This window comes from Triturus cristatus, chromosome 2_1 (assembly GCF_964204655.1).
Source record: "Triturus cristatus chromosome 2_1, aTriCri1.1, whole genome shotgun sequence".
Lineage (NCBI taxonomy): Eukaryota > Metazoa > Chordata > Amphibia > Caudata > Salamandridae > Triturus > Triturus cristatus.
In genome coordinates this window covers 1,021,607,573-1,021,630,424 of record NC_140581.1, presented here as the reverse complement: position 1 = coordinate 1,021,630,424, position 22,852 = coordinate 1,021,607,573, and the positions used below count along the sequence as shown (strand labels likewise).

Here is a 22,852-nt window from a genome sequence, read left to right as displayed (position 1 = left end):
CTATACCTCACCCTGCAGTCACACAAGCACACTACTCACCCTGCACTCATGTGACACTTCACTCACCTGTCCCCTCACTGCTCAATATGCAACTCACTCAAACACGCCCATCAGTTATCGTACATTCATTCGTCCCATTCTGAACTTGCATCCACACTCAAATTCGTACGGCCACCTCACTCACCCTGCAGTCACTCCTCTCACCCTACTCTCACACTGTTGCATCTCTCACCGTGCACTCACATGGGCACTCTTGTCACCCACACAGTGCAGAGGGTTAATGTGCCTGCTACAAAGAATATGTACCATGCCGATCACAGAAATGTGTGACTAAAGTATGAGTAGCGCTATAAAAAATGAAATGTTTGCAGAAAGCTGCTATAGAGAGATGAAGTGCATTGTTGGTGAGTGGTAGTGAGGGAATTCATTGAGAAGAAGGAAACGGGGTGGGGCACCAAAAAAGACTGTAGCACAGTGTGTAACCAGTGTTAGGGCCAGCCGTGGCTAGGAGTGTTTGCCCCCACCCCCCGAAGTTCTGGTCTAGTGGCTCCCCTGCTTCTCCCTATTATTATTTTTTTTTTGTAAATTCTTTTTATTAAACCAATTCGACTGAAATACATCAATTACACATTAGCAGGCGACTTCAGTTTCTATCATCAACAATTTCTCATTTCAATATATTTTACAAGCAATGTTTCCTTGCGGCTAGGGGGTTTCACAAGCCTGGTCATCTGTCTCCCTATTATTATTATTTACATTTGTAGTGCGCTACTGTTACCAAAAGATGTCATGCGGCTAATAACCATCTGCTGCCGGAAGGACAATGAGAAACACACAGAAGGAGAAGGAGAACCAGCCAAATGGGGTGACCTACAGAGCATAGAGCCAGGTTTTTTTATCTTCCTAAAGGATAATAGATTCTTGGTGGAGCAAAGCAAAGGAGGGTGCAAGTTCCATAACTGCACGTCCTGCACCAAAACAGCGCGACAGACAACTCATGCCTTCTTGAATTAGGGAACAAAAAGCAGATTGGCACAGGCCGAGAGGAACATACGGGCCTGACCCGTATGCTTGGTGAGGAGCGATGAGAGAGGACAGCAAGGGAGTGAGAAAGTTAGATTGAAGAGGTCAGGGATGAGGAGAAATGTGAAGTGCCGAAGAGAAGTGTGGACAAGCAAAAAGTGAGTGTGAGCCAAAGGTGAGTGCTTCTGTTAGAACAAAGGGTAGATGTGAAAGATGAATGGGGGACTGGAGAGGTGTAAGATACAAATAGACAAAAATTTGAATGGAGAGACGAGGTGAATGAGAAGTGCTGAGGGGCACGGGAGGTGACGAGGCCAGAGAGGCCATGAGATAAATGCGAGAGACTGTTCGAGATGAGGGCAGTGAAAAGACAGAATGGCAAGAGGCGATTAAAGGTGAAGTGAGAGGTTGAATGGGGATAGTTCAGAAGTTGTAAAAAGGGGTGAAAGAAAATGGCCTGCAAAGTGAGAGAGGGATCAGGGTTTGGGAGAGGAGAGAGGGATAGAAGGGAGGGAGTGAGTGAGTGAGAGGAAAGCTGCATGGATAAACTGCCTAACTCTGCACAAAACCGCCAGGGTTTTAAGGGACACCTGCTTCTCCCGGCCCGGGCCAGGTGAGCTTCTAATGTGGCAGCACGTATTCCTGCGGAGTGGAAGCCCCTTCACAAAGGTTGACTAGAAATCTTTCTGATGTTAATTGCTGTATTTTGGTTATAAACAGGTACTGATGGGGTGGAATATTTCCTCTGTGTTACTGTGTGCAAAAAATTTATTTTATAATAATGAAGCAATGCTATCCCAAGATACGCTGCATCACATAACATCATTTACATTTTCTTCCCACACAATTTAGTCAAGCCTGTCGCGTAATTTGGTCCTCACCTGCCTCATAATTCCAGTAGCCCTGCCTACAGGTTTAGACATTTTGGTCAGGAGGGGGTCCTTACACCTCAAAATGCTGACAAGGGGGTCTCGGCATCCAAAAGTTTGAAGACCTCTGGTCTAGGGGTTAAATAGTCCAGTTTTAAATGTAAATCTCATTATGAGGAACGCACCACTAATATCTTTTCAGAGAGATCTGCTGAGAGCAACGTCAATACAATCCCATAAGGTCCCATTTTTGGTGACTTTGGTACCTCCATTCACTCAGGCATAGGTACACCAGGTAATATGTTTTCCAGGCAGAGCAGATGATATGTTCTATGTGAGGAAGATTTGGTGGCATTTAGATGCAGAAGCAGTCAGTGGCAGGACAGAAAGCAAAATGATACCTGTGCATAAGCAGTGTAGAAGGAAAACTCTTTCATGCATCTGTTTTATTTTACGAGAAGACAAGAGGCTAGAATAATACATTAGAACTTTGATGCCAACACTCAGTAGCTCCATTTCACAGACACATTCAGTAAAAACAGAAAGAAAGTCAAACCCACACTGCATGCGCAACCTCCATTTTAGAGCCCCCTCTTTTGAATGCTGTTACCTTAAACTGCCTAGGTGTTTGGCTTTGCAAATGTGGGAGATCTTTTTTTCTTGACATTTATACAGTTAAATAGATAGGTGAAAGAAATGTTTAAAAGTATCTTAAATGTAATTTTACTACGTGTAAATTTTAGTCTGGGAACAGCTTTGTCTTGTGTCTTTTTCTGTGTTGCCAACTGAAGGTTTTTAAGTATTTAGAAACACGTTTCGTCATGCAGGGAAAATGACGAACTATTTGCAGGGTTTGCCATGTGCTAAGCATCAGTGTGCGTCACGTGGACGAGATGGGGGCCGCCGATAAGGCAGCCGTTTTGAAGGAAATGGTGCCAGGAAATGCGCACTAGGTCAAATGGCAGCGGAGGCTGTGTTAATGAAGTTCTTGTGTGTAAAGCAAATATAATGAAAACAGAGGCCATACTGGACTAGCTTCATGCTGTGTTTAAACAAAATATAGTTGTAGGTTACATTATTTATATATCAGGCTCATAATCCTCTTGTATGGATTGTCCCACATTTCCCCTCCCCCTTTTCCTTATCTGCTCGACTACTTCTTTATTTCACTTCATTTGCATGGAAACAGGGCAAACTCAGTGAATCAAGTATTTTGAGAGGTTTCATATACACATTGTTAATGGAAGCACACAGCTATATTTACATATACTTGCTCACTGAAACATCATTTAATTATTTTTCAGGCAACCAACAAACAATATAATGTAATCTACAAATAGTTGTATTTCGAAGCAGCCTTGTTTTTGTTACATCAGACGAGCCAAGACACTTTTGATCTCTGCTTGGTACCTTTTCTAGCCCCTTATACTTGCAGGATTTCTGATTGGAAAGTATGAGGGCCAAGGGGCAAGTAGGGAAAACTTTTTGTGCCCATCAGTTGATCCTTCCATATTCACTGCTTCGAGTGTGCACTACTGGTCCTCCTCATCTACAACTTTAATGAGCAAAGTAAAACTTTGAGTAAAGCAAACTTGCAATATCAACTGGTCCTTCAATTCTGAAACATCTTTCGATGTAGAGAGGAAGGTCTAGATCCACTTCCAGCAGACTGTGGGGCAGAAACAAGCACGCATCTTTCCTTGCATTCCCTCACGCAACCACAACTTTTAATATAACCACCTTTCGCGATTCCCCAAATTCTCTATTCTAAACGTAAGAGAACTCCTTTCTGTCAGCATGGCATTGAACGTCTCATTCATGCCAACAACCTTTACACCAGTATTTGCACTTCTATTATCACTTTTGTTGACCTTTTAATCCATGATGGTAAATTTTTCTTCAAAGTTGATCATTCTTTGCATTCATTTTACCCAACTTGTGTTCCATACAACTAATGGTGCACTTAACAGGACCTACTCCACAGAGTTGTAGATTGGTGATTATGGCTTGCAAGCATGTGTTTTTTGTTTGTTCTTAGAAGGTCTAAGGACAAACCCAATGTAATCCTTACCCCGGAATTTTTGCCTATGAGCTGCTTTGTAAGTTATGGGATTTTCAGCAACTACTTTAGCTTTTCTGTTTAGCCTGCAGCTTCCTTCTCCACAAGGGGGATGCTGAGAACGCTGTCAAACCTGCTGCCCTTCTTTTTTTTTCTCTGCTTCTTTTCTGGATATTTCCAGTCTTCTGTCAATCCAATGATCCTATGACCCTTCCTGCTCTGAGAGGATCTTTACTTGAGATTCTCCCTTCCAGTTATGTATCAGCAGCACTCCGAAGTCAGTGCCAGACAGAACTGGCAGCAGGAGATGCAAGTGAGCATTGTGGTACTGTGCAAATCCAGAACTTGTCCAAAGAGGCAAGCAGCAGGAGAGGTAAAAGATTTCCTTCTAGCACTCATGCTAGGACGGACTGGAGATGATGCTCCTTGACCCTGTTGCAATGCGTTATTCTCAGATTTCTTGCAGGTTCAGTTAATCACTACAGGGAAGGGGTTATGCTTGGGGTGAATTAATTACAGGTGGAGGGCAGGTTGAGAGGGGATCACGTTCTGTGTGTACCTACTTCACCAAATATTCATTGCATAAGGCCACTGCTCTATGACCGACAACGCCAGCAAGCACTCTAACGTAAATCCAACTTCAGAACCTTGCTGAGTACCTGAAAAGACCCCTCATTCAGCAGTGGTTTTGGGAACTTCAGGACTCCCATGCCATGTTGACGGGATGCAGACCACAGACCTAAAACTTTGTGAATTTCAGAATGGTGAGTGAGGGGAAACTACGCTAGATTTGCAGTCTACATACCTAATTTATGCACACGGTATATGCAACAAGATCCCCAGGTGACCAGGGGGCTGGGAAGCATAGTACAGCTTTCTCTACATTCCTGCAGCTCCCCAACATGCACTGGGTTTTGGTTGGTCTGTGGACATAGGCAAGTTGTCCCCTACCTAGGCTTCGAAACCCCAAAATGTTTGTAACCTCTGGAGTATTTCAAATGATGATCTTTAAAAATCCCCTTCATTGACTTCCTCGAGCACCGATTAAGCAAAAGATGTATGCTTCAACTCAAAAACAAATGTGCTTGTATTGCTCTTTTTGCATTGTGAGAAACATTATGCAAAATACAGCAGGACTGTGCTGGTTGGTTACGGGTGCAATCAATGGTGAAGTCTATAGGCGTGATCCGTTTACTATCAACATTTACGACAAAAGCTGTAAGTCTGACATGTCAATTTGGAAAAGGATATGATAAACTCAATAGGCAGTATAGGGTGGATTATTAATATCATGAATTAATGCCTGCAGAGGGGTATTTCATTACATGGAATCTCACAGATAACCATGGTAGGCAAGGGTGTTGGTTCCCCCTAGGACAAACCAAAGGGCTAGAAGATTTGTGGTGTGATAATCCTTGTTAGGCCCTTTTCAGAGATAAGTGTTTTGTTTGGCAAACTGTTACTCTGTACATATTTGTATTGAGCCACTAACAGACGTTCTGAGCAATGACGTGAGAGAACGACCCTAAAGTGAAAGCAGACAGGAATGAGCAGATACAAATATTTGCCTGTGAGAAGACATCACAACTTCACCAATAAGCATACCACAGTGCTTTATCCTGGTAAATGTTAGAGCAAAAACCGCGATATAACAACGAAGAAAGAGGAGAAGTTCTGAAGACTGCTTTACCTTACACCACTGGGCATTTTCCAAATTCAAGGAAAGTTCCATAGAACTACTTCAGCATTGCCGCCTCAGAGTCCGCCTCATCTGGGAGCACAGCTTTACTTGTTCTCACGCCAGACACAGGATTTCTATCCTAGAATGAAAAGTAATAGTGTGCATTAAAGTCAAAATAGAAGCCACTCCTGATTTGCTTACATCTACAGTCTAGCTATATACATTAACCTGAAGATTGCAAGCATACAAATATTGGAAAAAATTTCTGGATCTCCAAAATAAACCTATTTTCCCTTGTTTAGTTTGAGCTTGTAAAACAGCGCATGCAGTCTGGTTACGAAAAACATGTTGTGGACTTAAAAAGAACATAAGGGGCTTGCAGCCCTCACATCGCTTACCATTGGTTGGCTTAACTGTTTTTCGTATTTGCTTGCTTCTTATTGGTTGGCTTTGTTTGAGCCTGTCCATCTTGTTTTTATCCATACCATGAAGCATAGCATGTTTACCATCTTTTTGATTGGCTTCTATGCTCCCTCTGCTTGAATTAAGGGAACTATTTTCTTTTCTTTTGGAGCATTCCATGAGAGTGCATGTTTTCCAGCTTATATCTCTTTCCTACTCTCTCTCGACAATGTGCTTCTCTCTCCCCACCCCCACTCGTGTTGCCCCCTTGCCAAACTGCATCCCCAACACTCCATGTTATTTTTTCCCTCTCCTCTGTTTCTCCCTTTGCTCCAGTGTGCTTTCCCTTGAGTTGCTGCTCCCCCAGATGCCGAGTTGCTCCTCCTCCCCCGCCTGCCGTGCTGCTGCCTGTCCCGCACCTGTCGTGCTGCAATCCCTCCAACGCGGTTATCCCTCCTGCGCCTGCCGCGGTGCTGCCCTTCACACGCCTGCCACGGTGCTGCCCCTCATGCACTTGCCACGGTGCTACCCCTCACGCGCCTGCTGCGGTGTTGCTACCGCACCTCCCATGTTGCTGCTACACAGCCTCCCAGGTTGGTGCTACCCCGCCTGCCAGGTTGTTGCTACCCGCCTGCCGGGTTTCTGCTACCCCACCTGCCATGTTAGTCCTCTCCTCCCTGCCATATTAGTTCTCCCTCGCCATATTAGTTCTCCCTCGCCATATTAGTTCTCCCCCTCCCCCACCATGTTTGTTCTCCCTCGCCATGTTAGTTCTCCTCTGCCAGCCATGTCAGTTCTCCAGCCTTGTGACTTCTCTCTCCACTCACCATATTCCTTTTCCCACACTGCCTACCATAAGGCTTCTTTTACCATCCTCTCCCCAAACTGCTCCTGCAACCCGTCTATACTACATTTGAATTTATTTTAAAAAAAGAAAAAAAAAGGTTTCACATTACGTTCCTAAAAAGTACTTTAGTGCTATAAATGCATCTTCTTGCCATGCTTGCTAAATAAACCAACATCTTGAGCACTACAACTGGAGACTGTGCCCTTCTGTTCGACCCGGCGAGGTCTTACTCTGGGACTTTGACAGACAGACACACACACACACACCTTGGATCAGTGAATCAAAAGAAAAAAATCATGTCGTTTTGCAGCTGTGCAATGCTGTACAGCATGGCTAAGAAACACTGGCAAAGCTAAGAGCCAAAAGTTCTCATAGACCAGACCTTTTGGTTTTAGCAATGCTTGTTCTCTTTGTTGGTTAAGTTAAAGCTCTGGAGCAATATAGCCATACAGAGCAATGCATGCATTACTGTAAAACTGTACTATCTCCTCCAGACCCATAAACGAGTGACGATAGACAGGCGATAGTAGCTTCAAAGATGATACGTGACACTTTTTTTTTTTTAATGGAGCGTATGCACTTCTTCCCTTTCTAATCCCTCTAATCCTAGTGATAGGTACATCTCTACCATCCTGATGTCACTCTACAGCTGATTTAGAGGTCTTCAAAACTGAAAACGTAATAAAGCCTATGTCTAAGAGTATAGGCCATGACTAGATTCTGACAGATAAACAATGAACTGGGCCTCCCCATCTTAACTACATTACAGAGTAGTGTGGGTTGACCTGAGCATGCTAGTAGCTAAAGAGATCAAGTGCCAGTTGAATGGTCTTAAACAAGTGTGGACTATTCACAAAACCAGATCTGAGTCCGGCAAGTAGTACTACAGCAGAACTTTTTCTTAAATATATATTCTTAACGGGACTTTGTGAATCAGTTCCGAAAGGTCCATCTCCCCATTAGTACAAGGATGCCACAGTCCATTCTTTTTGGACTAACCATATATGAATTTACACTGATTAGTCCACTTTTATTCCCATTTCCGATGGTTTGGGGCCAACTGACAAAGGCATGTAAGATTATGTAAAATTGTACAACAAAACTACTACTTCACCTGCTCTAAAATAACTTAATTAATAGGGCCACTGGTCTTTGTCCTGCTGCCCCCATTAGAGAGACCGCGCCTCCCAATTCATTATATGCTTTCCATACACATACAAATAAAACACCTGTCTACGTGTCTGGATGGGACTGTTGGGCACCAGTAGGATGCTGCTAAGCCTGTTTTAAGGTGGAGGGCTGTTGAACTACAACAATGTTTATTCTCAAATTGAAGTTGTGTCACACAACTTCTCAGATGTACCACTGATGATTAACATTGTCTACACAAGATGATTACTTCAATGTCTTGTAGGCAGAAACACGTTGAATGTTGCTAGTTTGAGAACACTGAAAATGTTACACCATATTAAATAAAAAGCAGAATCTATTATGAAGAAAAAAGAAAGGGATTAAAAAAATTCTGCCTACCCATCTTAGACAATAGCCTAACAGTTAGTGAGGTATTTCAATTATCATAAGAGTGCCAGCTGACACACTCAGATATTTGCTTAACTATTTACAAAATCCATGAGAGTATGCTTCTGCTGGTCTGGCCTCGAGAGCCGACTTATGAGCTCTTTGGAGACAAACAAACAGCCAGCATAACATGACGAGGCACATTTCCTCTAAGTAAAAAAAATGTAGACTCTCCTCCAGAGAAGTACTGTGGATGCACAAGTAGCATGAGGCTACAAAAACGTATCCAGTGTCTGCCAAATGATTCAGGAGAAATGAGTAAGGCAAAAATATGTGGTGAAGGGAAAGAATAAGAAAAGTAAATCCTCCTACATTCACTTCCTAGGACACTGATGCTTCTTCAGAGGAGGAAGAGAAGAAAGTTGTGGAGGCAGAACCCACTGGCAGGCTATATTATGAAGAAACTGATAGGCAAGAAAATACAAAAACTCCTGGTCAAGGAGACCAGCTTTCCCATTCCCCAGATGGAAAAAAGGGCAATAAGATATACTCCAATATTTCTTGGACAAAGGGCAATATATGTGATGGATCTGAAGCAAGCCAACTGGTTTGTGTCCACAAAATATTTCAAGAAAGAGAAACTCTATACAAATATTCTGCTCATCACCAGGGCAATATTTTAGTCTCAGTAGAATTTATCTGTTTCAACGTAACCATTAGATTTTGTAATCAGATGCTCTCCATATCAAGAAATATACATCACTGTAATGAGGCACACAAGCGGATGTAGAAGATAGATTTATTTGAGCAAATCAGTAGAACAGGTGAGCGCCAGGTAACACAGCTTCTTCTCCAGGACGCCAGTGCAACTGACCCCAGGATTAGAATCTAAACAAGAACCTAGCAAGGTTCCACGTCTCGCTCACAAGCATGAATTAAAGGAACACAACCATGTGTAATAATCAACATACAACAATCACTTCACTGGCAGTCTCTAGTAATTTCATTCAAGAATGGAATTTCTCCTTGGGGTTGCATTAAGTTTTTAGTGCAACTTGTGATATTTCTCCAAAACAAGGGTCTCCTTATCTGTCCTTACCTAGGTGACTGGCTGAGGCATGCACCATCATTAGGCAGAATGACCCTGTAGATACAGGTGGCCTACATGGTGTGAAACAACTAAAGCTTTTTGATCATCTTAAATCACATCCAACACCAGTCCAGAAACTCAGAGCCGAAAGATCATTTTGGGGATGCTCTATACTGCGCAGATGAGGTGTCATTCTAAGACACTCTATTTGCTCACCTACGTTAAAAGGTGTCTCACTGATGCAATTGTGTAGTACATGGTAACATGCAAGCAAGTATATTTATAATGCTTTGGCCAGACAGCACCACTACCCTTTTTCCCTTGATTGAGCTCCTGGATATGTGCTGGGTCCTGAGCTTACAAGATTTAAAGCATGCATTCTGTTTTAGACCGCTAGATATGCATCACAATGGAGATAAGTTTCAACTGGCATGTAGAAGAATGTGACATTTGACCTAAGCAGCATTTGTGGCATAATCATAGATACTTATGGGGAGATTAAAAGAGCAACACTTATGTCTCTGGAAATTGTGGTACAGGGGTGCAATTGGGCGGGGGGGGGATAAAATGTTCTTTTATGAAAGAACAAGGATTATTAGGGTTAAACTGGACAATTGACTTGCACATGTGGATCAATCAGGATGAGGTACCAGATTAGGTGCTTAGGCGAAATGGGTTTGACTTTAGCGCTCAGAGTAATGTATGGTCTTTTGCAATTGCAACCAACAGTATCAGGGTTTGGTCAATTTCAAGTTGCCAAGCTAATGAGAATACCTTCTTGCTGGGCTGTTGCATAAGATTACCACACCAGAGATTTTCTCATGGAGTATTTTTTGGGGGTGGGGGCTGCCCAAAACGGGTGTGCCGATGCCCCCATCCCCGGGCACAAAGATACAGTCTTTCTGCCCCCCCTTGAGGGGCAGATGGGGCAGTAGCCCCCAATCTGCCCCCCGAGGGGGCAGAAAGCCCACTAAATGCCAGGGATTTTGTTTTTGCACCGTTTTGTTTTAGGGTGGGGGCTGCCCAAAATGGGCATGCCAATGCCCCCACCACCATTACAGCCTTTCTGCCCCCCCTGGGGAGCAGATGGGGGCAGTAGCCCCCAATCTGCCCCCTAGGGGGGCAGAAAGCCAACTTGACGCCAGGGATTTTTTTTCGCACAATTATTTTAGGGTGGGGCTGCCCGAAACGGGCACGCCAATGCCCCCACACCCCCACCACCATTACTGCCTTTCTGCACCCCAGGGGCAGTAACCCCCAATCTGCCCCGCCGGGGGGTAAAAAGCCCACTAGACGCCAGGGATTTTTTTGGGGAAAGTTTTTATTAGGGTGGGGGCTGCCTAAAATGGGCATGCCCATGCCCCCACCCCCTCTCCCGCAAAAATTACAGCCTTCCTGCCCCCCCCGGGGGGCAGATGGGGCAGTAGCCCCCAATCTGCTCCCAGTGGGTGGCAAAAAGCCCACTAGACGCCAGGTATTTTTTGGGGAAAGTTTTTATTAGGGTGGGGGCATTGGCATGCCCGTTTTTGGCAAACCCAACCCTAATTAAAATTTCCTAAAAAAAAACCCTGGCGTCTAGTGGGCTTTCTGCCCCCCCTGATTAGCCCCCAATCTGCACCCCGGGGGGGGGGACTTTTAGCCCCCATTTGGGGGGCAGATGGGGCAGTAACCCCCAATCTGCCCCCCGGGGGGGCAAAAAGCCCATTAGACGACAGGGATTTTTTTGGGCACATTTTTATTAGGGTGTGGGCATTGGCATGCCCGTTTTTAGCAACCACCACCCTAAGTAAAATTTGCTCAAAAAAATCCCTGGTGTCTTGTAGGCTTTCTGCCCCCCCTGGGGGGCAGATGGGGGCATCAGCCCCAATCTGCACCCACCGGGGGGCAAAAAGCCCACTAGTTGCCAGGGATTTTTTGGGGGCAAATTTGAATTAGGGTGGGGGCTGCCCAAAACGGCATGTCCATGCCACCACCCCCTCCCCCAATCTGCCCCCCCGGGGGACAAAATGCCCACTAGACGCCAACGATTACGCTGGCTTTTTTATGTGTGGGGCTGTTGGTTGCCCAAAATGGGCATACCAATGCCCTCACCCTCCAAATAGCCACAGTGTTTCTGCCACCCTTGGGGGCATATCAGGGCAACCCCACCCCCGATATCCCCCCCAGGGCGGTAGAAAACAGACTAGGCATGGATTTGTTTTTAGCAATATGCCTACCTGTCGATTTTGAGCCCTAGCGCAGCCGGCACATAGTGAAACCTAGCAAACCTGTACATTTTTACAAACTAGACACCCGGGGGAATCCAGGATGGGGTAACTTGACTGGCTCTCACCAGGTTCTGTTACCCAGAATCCCTTGCAAACCTACAAATGTATTGAAAAAAACAAATTTTTCTCACATTTCTGAGGTGGAAAGTTCTGGAATCTGCGTGGATCCACAAAATTCCACCCACGCCGCGTTCTTCGAAGTCTTCCAAGAAAAATGGTACCTCACTTGTGTGCGTAGGCCTAGTGTCCGCGACAGAAACGGCCCAAAACGCAACGTGGACACACCACATTTTCACAGTGAAAACTGACCCTTTTTTGCAAAGTGCCTAGCTGTAGATTTTGAATCCTAGCTTTGCCGGCACCTAGGGAAACCTAGCAACCTATACATTTTTGAAAACTAGACACCCAGGGGAATCCAGGATGGGGTGACTTGACTGGCTCTCACCAGGTTCTGTTACCCAGAATCCCTTGCAAACCTAAGAATTTGTCAAATAAACACATTTTCCTTGCATTTCTGTTGTGGAAAGTTCTGGAATCTGCGTGGATCCACAAACTTCCACCCACCCCACGTTCCCCAAAGCCTTCCGATAAAAACGGTGCCTCACTCGTGTGGGAGGCCTAAGTACCCGCGACAGGCAGGGGCCCAAAACGTATTGAGGCAAAATCAAAATTGCCTATCACCAAACAACCTGGTATTGCAAGGGGGGCCACCTGGGTTTTTGGCCCCGTGCTCGGCGGCCATCTATGGAAACCTACCAAACCCACACATTTCTGAAAACTAGACACCCGGGGGCTTCCAGGGAGGTATGGCTTGCTTGGATCCCCCAACGTTTCCTTACCCAGAATCCCTTGCAAACCTCAATTTTAGCTAAAAAATCACTTTTTTCACACATTTTTGTGTGGGAAAGTGTGGCATCACCGGGCTCACACAAATTTCCTACCACCCAGCATTCCCCCAGGTCTCCCAATAAAAAAGGTGCCTCACTTGTGTGGGAGGCCCAAGTACCCGCGACAGGGAAGAGCACAAAACATTTTTTTGACAGGCAATGTTGATGTTGCCTCAGAACGTTTTGGGCCCTTGCCTGTCGCGGGTACTTGGGCCTCCCACACAAGTGAGGCACCATTTTTATCGGGAGACCTGGGGGAATGTTGGGTGGTAGGAAATTTGTGTGAGCCCGGTGATGCCACACTTTCCCACACAAAGATGTGTGAAAAAATTGATTTTTTTCAGCAAAAATTGAGGTTTGCAAGGGATTCTGGGTAAGGAAAAATGACCGATAATTCTCATGCGAGTATTCCCAATTTCGAAAATCTTCAAATATGTACTGTTTCTAAACTCTATAATTTGTTCCCATTTCAGAAATACATAGGTGTCTTTCATACCGATTTTTCCATGTATACATTTTCCCACAATAATTATACCCGGTACATAATAAAAAGCCATTGCAAATTGCTGCTCAGTTTTTGACTCTGGGTTTGTCGGGTTCTTGGTGAACCTACAAGTCCTATATATCCCCACAACCAGAAAGGTCCAGCGGTGTAACTGTACATTACTTTCAAAGAGCGGTCATAATTAGAAGAAGTTACAGGTGAAAACGTTGACACAAAAGGCTGTTTTTTGCAACTAAATTCCAATTTTTCCTATATTTAACTGTTAGTTTCCAAACAGAAACCTTGAAGGATCTACACAAATGACCCCTTGCTGAATTCAGAATTTTGTCTACTTTCATGAAATGTATAGCTTTCCAGGATCCATTATTGCTTTCATACCCATTTCTACCATTAACTGGAAAGAGGTTGAAAGAACAAAAAATAGCAGAAATAGGCTATGTCCCAGAAAAATGCCAGAACTGTGTAAAAAATTTTGGATTTCTGACAAAAGTCTGTAATTCCCTAAAAGCTGGGAAAATTGTGATTTCAGCCCCACAAACCCTTTTTTGATACCATTTGCAGGGAAAAACCCAGACGCTATCATTTGCAGCCCTTTTTTCCCATTTTTACAAAAAAAAATACCAAATTTAGCTGTATTTTGGCTAATTTCTGGGTCCCCTCCAGGGGAATCCACAAATCCTGGGTACCTTTACAATCCCCATGATGTTGGAAGAAAAGGACACAAATTTGGCGTGGATACCTTATGTGGTCAAAAGGTTACAGGGACCTAAGCGCGCAATACCCCAAATAGCCAAAAAAAGGCATAGCACAGGGGGGGAAAAGGCCTAGCAGCGAAGGGGTTAAGAGGCAGAGAGGTCCCGTGTCAACTTTTCACAAAGGGTTCTCCCCTACACAACTTTCCAGACTATCTGATATCAGTATTTTGAACTCAGAAATACACTGAAAACATTACAGGATAAACTTTTCTTTGCGTGTTTCGAATAATGATTCATCAAAGCAACATTTTATTATTGATAGTAAACTAGATCAGATATCCATGTCCTGTTGCAATTATCTTTTTTATTTAATGCTATTTGCCAATGATTTACTCAACTTTATTTTTAGGTCTCGGCTAGCGTAGGCGGCGCAGACATGCTCAGTCTCGCTGGCGAGATTTAATGATCTAGGGTATATTTCTCTAGTGGGCTTTAAGCCCCGCCCCTCTTTTCCATTGGCTGGCGTCACCGTTTATGCTAAACGGTGGCCAGCCATTGGAAAAGAGCGTCTAATGACGTACACTTTTCTCTTTTAGAGCCGTCTCAGTTGGACTGGCTAGGTTCCTTTACGTCTGTAGTAAAAGCTTTTCTTATCTTTATGGGGCCATGTGTTTCAAATATATGGCCCCATAAAGACTAGAAAGCTTTGCGAAAGACAAAAGTGAAAGCCGACCTTAGCAGCTCAGCCAGGCGTGGCAAGACTCCACCCCCTCTGCCATGCCATTCCCCCACACGCAGAACAATAGAGCCGCATCCAGGGAGCGATCAAGTGAGTTTCTAACTGACATGTAATTTATTTTTGAATCATAAAGCCCCGTGTAACAAGCGTGGCTGGAGGTAAAGTGATATATTTAAATGCTGCTACCTAGTGGTTGCGCGAGCAACATACCGGCTGTATTAGTCTCATAGCAGCATACAGAAATCTCGTCCGAGGTTCAAGAGATCGCACATTATAAATGCCATACTGATAGTCCACATCTTATAGCGACCATATTTTGCGTTTCTGCTTGACATATACTGGCGCTTTTTATTTGCTAATGCTTTACGCTTCTCTGTTATAGAAGTCGCAGTGTGCTTTCGGGTAAAGGAAGTGTCTTACTTCAGTGAAAACTGCGCCACCTGCTGGCCGAAAAGATTTAGTTTCAAAGGCACGCCTGAGCCGTTGGAGAATGTTCGCTTAATTTCGACCATTTAGCGCCGGACCTTTTTGAGCATGCATTCTGTTCTGTATTTCTCTCAGCACTTTCCTGAATTTAACCACTATAAACGTGTTTTTGTTGTTCACATTCTCCCCTTTCCCTTCCATTTTATCACACTCTCTTCCCTTTCTTTGTACTGAATCCAGGGCACCTGCTGCGCCGTGAATCTAAATCGAATGCAGAATTTATCCCGCCAGCTTCTCTTCAGTTCCAGCAATGTTTGACCAAATGCTTAGTTTGTTTACTGTCTGGTCTTCATTTTCTGCACCTGGGCGAGCGCGGTAACATTTTGAAGGTGCAAAAAATGAATGAATTACACAGAACCGATATTTTAAATCTAAAGTGACAGAAAGGTTAGGGACTTGGAGGGAAAAAAAGCACTGGTGTGTATTAGTGTCGTTCTATTTCACTGTAGCGCCAACTTATAACTACCGCAACTCAAACGCATTTCACTTGTTTGTGGTTGATGTATTATTACCTTTACAATGAGAAGACAAAAAACAATTCCGCGGTTTCAAAATGTTAGACCTGCTGGCGCTGTGGTTAGGTTTATTGATAAAGTAAGCTTTCCCATGGTCGCAGCCCACGAGTTTAAATGCCGTACAACGAGGCAAACAAATAGCTTCATCTTCCCGTGCCTAATAAATGTAAACACGCGGTGCCCGTGTAAAGCGCCCTGAGGCGCTTGGCCAAGTTCGCGCTGTATAAAAACAAAAAATTAAATAAAAAAATTAAACAATTTGGTAGGAGCAGCGCCATCCGTGTTTACGAGTTCCGGCAGTTGACTTAACCTTTGGTAAGACTCCGGCAAGCCAGAGGAAATCAGCAGACACCTGGAGGACGGAGTGGGCAGGTCCTAAGGAGGGGCACGAAACAGCGTTGTATAAAAAAGACAAACTTCGCGTCCAGGGAGGGGCGTAAAGCGGGGCGCTGCAGCCCCCGTGGTGCGGGCGTACCTTCCAGGTACCGTTCAGCCTAAAATCTACATATTTATCAACGGTCTGTGACCGAAAACAGGTAAGTTTTTTGGGAGGTTTCAAAAAGAGTACTTACGATAATAGTGATGCTGGAACTCACTTTTGACCTCTGTGCAACTGACTTTTGACCTATGTGCTTTTCAGGGTTGTGTAACCATCAGTGCTTTAAATGGGCATGTACTGAGTACCTGTGCGTTTTCCATCGGAAAGGATGAGTATCTGCACTACCCTGCAGGGTGCAGCACTTTTAACAGGAGAGTACTTGCACTTCTCAGTAGGGACCAGGCATCTGAGGACTAGTACCTGCACTTCTCTACTTCCGCTTAAAGCATTGGTAGCCATGACAACAGAACGCACACCTCTCTCCAAATGGGGCGGATGGACGTGGCTAAATAATGCTCAGTGAGATTAAGCTCAGTGGGCTAACGTTCCTGCTGCCAGTCTAATGAATTCAGATGAACTGAGTCAAGTCACAGAGTGGGGCTAGTTGGTGAGTAGGAGGCCTGGAGTTATCCGTGTAGCATGGAGTCACCCAGAACCATACTTTGTGCTTCTACCCCTCCTCACACTTGCCAGGATCGGATCACCCCCATTCCTTAAAAATGCAATAGTTCTCGCCTTTTATTAAGTTAAGGCCATTTGCTTTGCTATACAATACCATTAGCAAAGCAAATGGCTTTAACTTAATAAAAGGCGAGACCTATTGCATTTTCAATGCTTGTTACCTTTGCTTTACCCGCAAAATGACAATGTGTATGTATTAAAGTCACACTTCTTGTACACCATATCATACCTTGAAATGTATGACTACAACATGTGATTAAAAATGTGCGGGCTACTGTCTCATTGAGCACCTCAAGTTGTATAATTTGTGTATAAGAAAGCTTGCATAATGCACTATCGGACTTTGGCAGAAATGTGCATTAGTAATGAATCAGCAGAGCTGAAACTGGTCTAGATTTGGCCAATACCTAAATGTCCTGCTTCTACTCCTTTGTACTGCAGCTTCCTTAACCTTGAATATAAATCGACACAGCTGCCAGCACTAGTAGGATTAGATGAATATGATGCTAGAATGGCGATTCTAAGCCTGGGTGAGGCATCTGCACCCACTTGACTGCTAGGAGCTTCACATTACTGCCACTGCCCCCAGTGATGAGACCTTTTTAGGCCTTGCATACAGACAGTTTTTCTCTATATGTTATCAAAGAACTATTGTGCACAATGTCACTATTCTGAGTGGGCTTTAGGTCAGCCCGTTGCTTATCATTTGTTGGATTTCTTGTCAATTTCAGCTTTTTACTCACTGGCTTTCTTACAGCTTCTTGTGTTTGTCTCTCTCTGAGAGCATACATTTTTCTTTTTGATTCGATGACTTCTATGCTTACACTGCTTACATTTAGAGGACCTTTTTCTGTTAGCACATGTGCTTGTTGCTCCATTGCTTCTCCCTTCACATCCCAGCCTACCATGTCCCTGTGTTTCTCCCCAGCTCCTCCACTGCTTACGCCACCTCACACTGTCTTTTAAGACAATTTTAATGCTCTCTTTAGCCACAGCTCATCCTTGGCTCACAGCTCCCCCTCTCCAAACCCCAGCCCATCTATTGTTCACCCATTCTCCCCCACTCCCACCAGTGTTGCGTGGGGTCCCGTGGACTGGCTGTCAATAGCACTCCATAAGGCCTACTTTAACTTTTATCTGAGCAGATATAACAGATGTCCACTGCTTTCTTGATTCCAGGACACATTAGCAGAGCTACATATTATGTGAAATGTGACTATTGAGGCGTCAACATGTAGCAGTTTGAGTATTTAGAATGAATATGAGCATCAAATGTTTGTAAACAATTTAAAAGATAAAACCAAATGAATGCCTAGCAATTAAAGGTGCCTCTCTCAATGTGCAGGGGGCTGTGTGTTTGCTTCCAATGCATTATGAGTATGCTACCTTGGCCAATGCAGTTTTCGAGATGTGGGAGCAAAATGGTGTACCCTAAAATCTGGACTCTCTGAAATGTACCTCAATCCGATTTCCCAGAGTTAGTATTAAACCTCACATTTAATGAGGCAATGTGTGCCCACGTTAAGGCACCTCCCAGAGCATTAAAAATTAGAAATGCAATTCATTCAGTAAAAGGATTGGACACACTCAGTAACTGTTCTAGATCAATGAAAAGTTTAACAGTTTTATTAGAGAATTAAATAATGAAGTGAAATAGAGTCAACACCATGAAGGCTCTTAAACGCAGTCATACAGAGTATGTATTCTAGTTCCCAAATAGGCAGAAAAATCAGAAAGCAATTGGACAACATCCCAAGCACAGCAGGAACATTTTCTTGCTCACCTCCAAAATCGAAGAATTTTTCTTCATTATTTTTGCACACGAAATTACAGAAACCACAGACTCACTGTGCCTGAGAGTAAATGCATCTTTTCATCAGCAAATCAGAGCTCATGAAAAATAAATGTCACATTGCCCTAACACCTGAGCACTAACCCACCACATGAATGGATTTTTCATCTCCCCTTTATGCTAATGTTGTCCGGATATTCTAGAACTGGGATACTCAAAGTACAGCCTCCTGGCCGTTAATTGCGGCCCCCTGGTGAACAGCAGCACTGAGCTGCTGTTCACTTAACAGAGCAGGATAATTTGGAAAGCTGCAAAACGGGCATATTTTATTTACACATTAGCTAAAGTAACCATAAGTAGGAAAAGGAAGTGCCCTTGACAACATATCTTTAGGAACACCTATAGTTTCAAAGACTTCTTAAGTTTTAAACTCTCTGCAAACAAGTGTATTTTATTAACATGCATGAGAGTATTACCTTAGTAAATCAGATTGTCTCTGCATTGACAGGCATTTATTAGCAGTGATAGATTTCAAACATGATCTTGGAAACTTTCATGCCGCCCCCCATTCTGAAAAGAATGCTATCAGTGAACCAAGAGGAAAGTCATTTTTCAGGTGCAACTTGTGTGTAGCCTTGGTTGTTATACAATTGGATCACCATTATAGTTTATTAAATAAAACACAAGAAGGTTATGTACCGTTCTTAACCTATTCCTAAACTCATTTATTTTAGGGGGCTCCCATATGTGTTAATGAAGAAATAAGAGGCAAAGTGACATTAACAAATTGCCTAGGATCATACAACTTCATCAAGTGGGGAAGCAAGGACGGATACCAGGTTTTCTGGTTTCACATTTTGCAATTCAGTATCCCCTTCTCTCTCATGTTTTACATTATAAGTTAATGCTTTAACTTCAATTCTTGATGCATGAAAATGGAGCATAGGTGGCAGACAGAAGTCACGTGAAGGCTCGGTTTGTTGTCCACACCATGCATCTGCTTCGCGTCCGCTATGCTCACCTTTCATCACCCCAATCCTCCCATTGTTGACATCGGTGTGGCCTTTGGGCATGCCACAGACGGTACTTTCTGGCCCCCGGAAAATGTTTGTGAGTACCCATGTTCTACAAACAGTTAGAATGGTACCAGTTCCTAAAAGGGAAAGGAAAAGAGCGCTGAGCAGTCCAGATTGGTTCTGCGAGTCGGGGTAGGTGTCTCCAAGGTAAGGTATGAGTGTGCAGGGAGAGGGAGTGGTACTCCTGTGTGTGTTGTTGTTGTGCCCTCACACACCCCTGCGGATGCAAAGCATCATCATTGGGCACTGCTCCTCGTGGGGGTGGCGCTGCAGTCTCTCATGCCCTACTAGAGGGCACTCGGTTGGAGATCTTTTAGGAGTTGCCGCATTGTGCATGTGGGTGTGTGAGCCAAGTGCAGGTTGTGAGCGTATCTTCACTCAACAACCTTCACTTCGCAGAACCGATCTGGACTGCTGAGTGCTCTTTTCCTTTCCCTTTTAGGAACTGGTATCATTCTAACTGTTTGCACATTGTCTTTAGGAGCATTGGTACAGGACCTATTTCTAACAGCTCCTTGTCCCCCCTCTTGAATTGTGGTCATACCCATGTTCTACAACACAACTAGATACATGAACAGTCATGTGTTATGAGAACGTATGGACACAGTGAACTGACGAAAGGACCTTGTGAATGCTTCAAATCATAGCACTACAGAGGAAAGATCATCAAAAGCTGAACAGCAATAACAGTGGAAATAAACCATTACATCTTAGCTAGACCGCGTGCTGCAGCGTTCGTGAGAAGAGATGGGTGGAGGGGGGGGGGGAGGGGGGGAGGACCGGATGAGCGACACACAACTTCCATTTTTGACAAGATTAAGATCGAATGAAAATGTGGCCCATATAATGTACACTATAAAACCGCACTTCTACACATGATACAAAATTAGTTCCAAAGAAAATAGCACTACATCAATGTATACATGTTAAATCAAGGGTCAAGCGTCAACCCAAGCTGTACACCTTCAGGAAGCACGCGGTCTGTGTTCTTTATTTCCTGTCCACAACCCTCTTCCTTTTTTACGCCACGAGTCTGCGCACTGTTTCTTGTTGATACAAAGTTCCTACTAACAGACCTCTTAAATAATCGAGAGCTTCCAAAACATTCTTAACATTCTTTAAAAAGGGACACAAGCCGACCCTGAATACAGAATAGTTACGACGAAATTACATATTCTGCAGACCCTCCAGTAAATTGCAGCATAATCAAGGGCATTTTTAGGTGCATTTTTGTGCAACTTTATTTAATTACAGTTAATTAGTCTTGCATAGTTCTGTTTTGTATTTTATGTTTAAAATATGAGTCACTTTAGCAGAAGATATAGAAACGCTCCCTGATATATTTTGTTGTCTCTGGAAATGCACTTTCCACATATTTATAGATTTACACACTCATGCTGCATCTACATATATTCCCTCAGCGTCATGTACAATAAAGAACAGTGCCATGACCCCACATCTTGAATGTGGGCAAGCCCTTTGTAATAGATGTTCCTACACAATGAAAGCACTTTGTAATCTGGAAATGTGCACTCTTCTTTGTTGTAAATGATGCTATGGGGATACTGAAGTAGGCATCTGCCCAGCCATTGCCCTGAGGTGGCAAGTACACTGGGCAGCAGCTATGGAGGACATATGATATATATCATAATGGAGAGCCAGAAGTGTTAAACTGGGCCATATCATCTAACAATTTGAATATATATTTATACGTCATATGTCAAACAAACAATTCCAACAAGGAAAGCGAAGCACTCTTCAGGTTGATGCATCTTCAATTTATTCAACATGTAACAGACGCTTTTAGGCCGAGTTTGGCTTTTCAATGTTGGAAATGCACTCCAAATTCATATGACAGATTTTTAAATACATTTCAAACCACTCCCATTGGTCCATGTCTCATAATCAATAACAACAGACTAATCCACCTTTGCGTACTTTCACTGCTAACATGTCGTCATTACAGTGTATGTCCTTGCAACACTGATTAGTATCAAAGCCAGTGACACTGCGCTTGGTAGAATTTTTATCCCAGTGGATTTAAGCCGCACAGCACACCCAGTTCTTTCCACTCGCTGGCTCGGTTACCTTCAATATTCATCATGGGAGCAATTACACTGCGGGCAATAAATGAACTGTTGCGCCCCTCATTGCTGCACTTGCCATTTTTTTTCCAGCACAGTCAAAGACATTGGTCTTTGTAGCAATGTCTATCCATTATAGCAAAATTACAACCATGGGAAATGTGTTGTTCTTTTGCAGCTGTTCTGGCAGAATGCAAAACATAAAACACACACATATATTTATATATATACACACACATATATATGTTGCGCCTTAAGCGCGTGTGCAGTAATGATACGGATCTTAGAGTAGCACAGACTTTGAGCAAACAAAGATTCAGGCAGAGAGGCTACTCAGAGGGTGTCATTGAAAGTGCCATTACAAGATCTAATGCACTGAGCCGTGAGGATCTGTTGAAACCCACGTCTAGCATTACGGTTGTCACTACAATACACGGCAACCAAGAGGGTAATAACATAAATTCATCTAATGCTTTTAGAATTATCATGGGCTACAGCAAACAACAAGCGGAATTACGCAGAATCATAAACAGGAATTGGCCCATTGTGCGGAGCGATCCAATTATTGGTCCTTTGCTTCCGCAGCGTGTTTCCATCACTTATAGTAGGGCCCCAACTATGAGACAAGCCTTAGTTAATACTAATCCTGAAACCATTGATAAAACTTCTTGGCTGCAGCTCAACAGTGGGTTTTACAAGTGCAAGACATGCAAGGCCTGTACCCATGGTATCAATACTAAAGTATATATTGATCCATTTAGTAACAGACAGCACAAGATCAGCAAACTATTGACGTGCAAAACCGAGTATGCGATCTATGTCCTCACCTGTCCATGCAACCTTAGCTACATTGGCAGTACTAAGCTAGCGGAGCATAAGCGTATATTGCAGCATTTACGTGCTATTTCCAACCAAGACAACACCTACCCCGTCGCTCGACATTTTAAAGAAGCACATAATAGCGACACTAGGGGGCTCAATTATTATGTCATTGATTCTATTGAGCCTAGTAGGAGGGGAGGTGATCGTGAGTTCAACCGACGCAGACTGGAAACACGTTATATTTTGCAACTCAACACTAAGACACCAACAGGATTAAACATGACTGAGGATCTGCACACTTGTTTGGGTTGAGTTGATCCTCATACGCTATAATGCTGCACCAGAATCTGTAATGTATTAGGACTTCTTTTTGCGATATTTGCACAAGTGTTCGCCACTTTTTAGTCTCCATTGGCTTTTATCCTGTTATGTTTT

At 43.7% G+C, this 22,852-nt stretch overlaps 1 protein-coding gene across 1 annotated transcript in view; it reads right to left on the bottom strand.

The window, feature by feature from the left end:
- The window catches only part of JAK2 (Janus kinase 2), a 1,019,755-nt gene that overhangs the window by 806,529 nt on the left and 190,374 nt on the right, over nucleotides 1-22,852 (bottom strand). The window contains exon 2 of the mRNA XM_085635055.1: nucleotides 5,642-5,771. The gene's annotated coding sequence lies outside the window, so the exon portion shown is untranslated. The remainder of the gene's footprint in view (nucleotides 1-5,641; nucleotides 5,772-22,852) is intronic.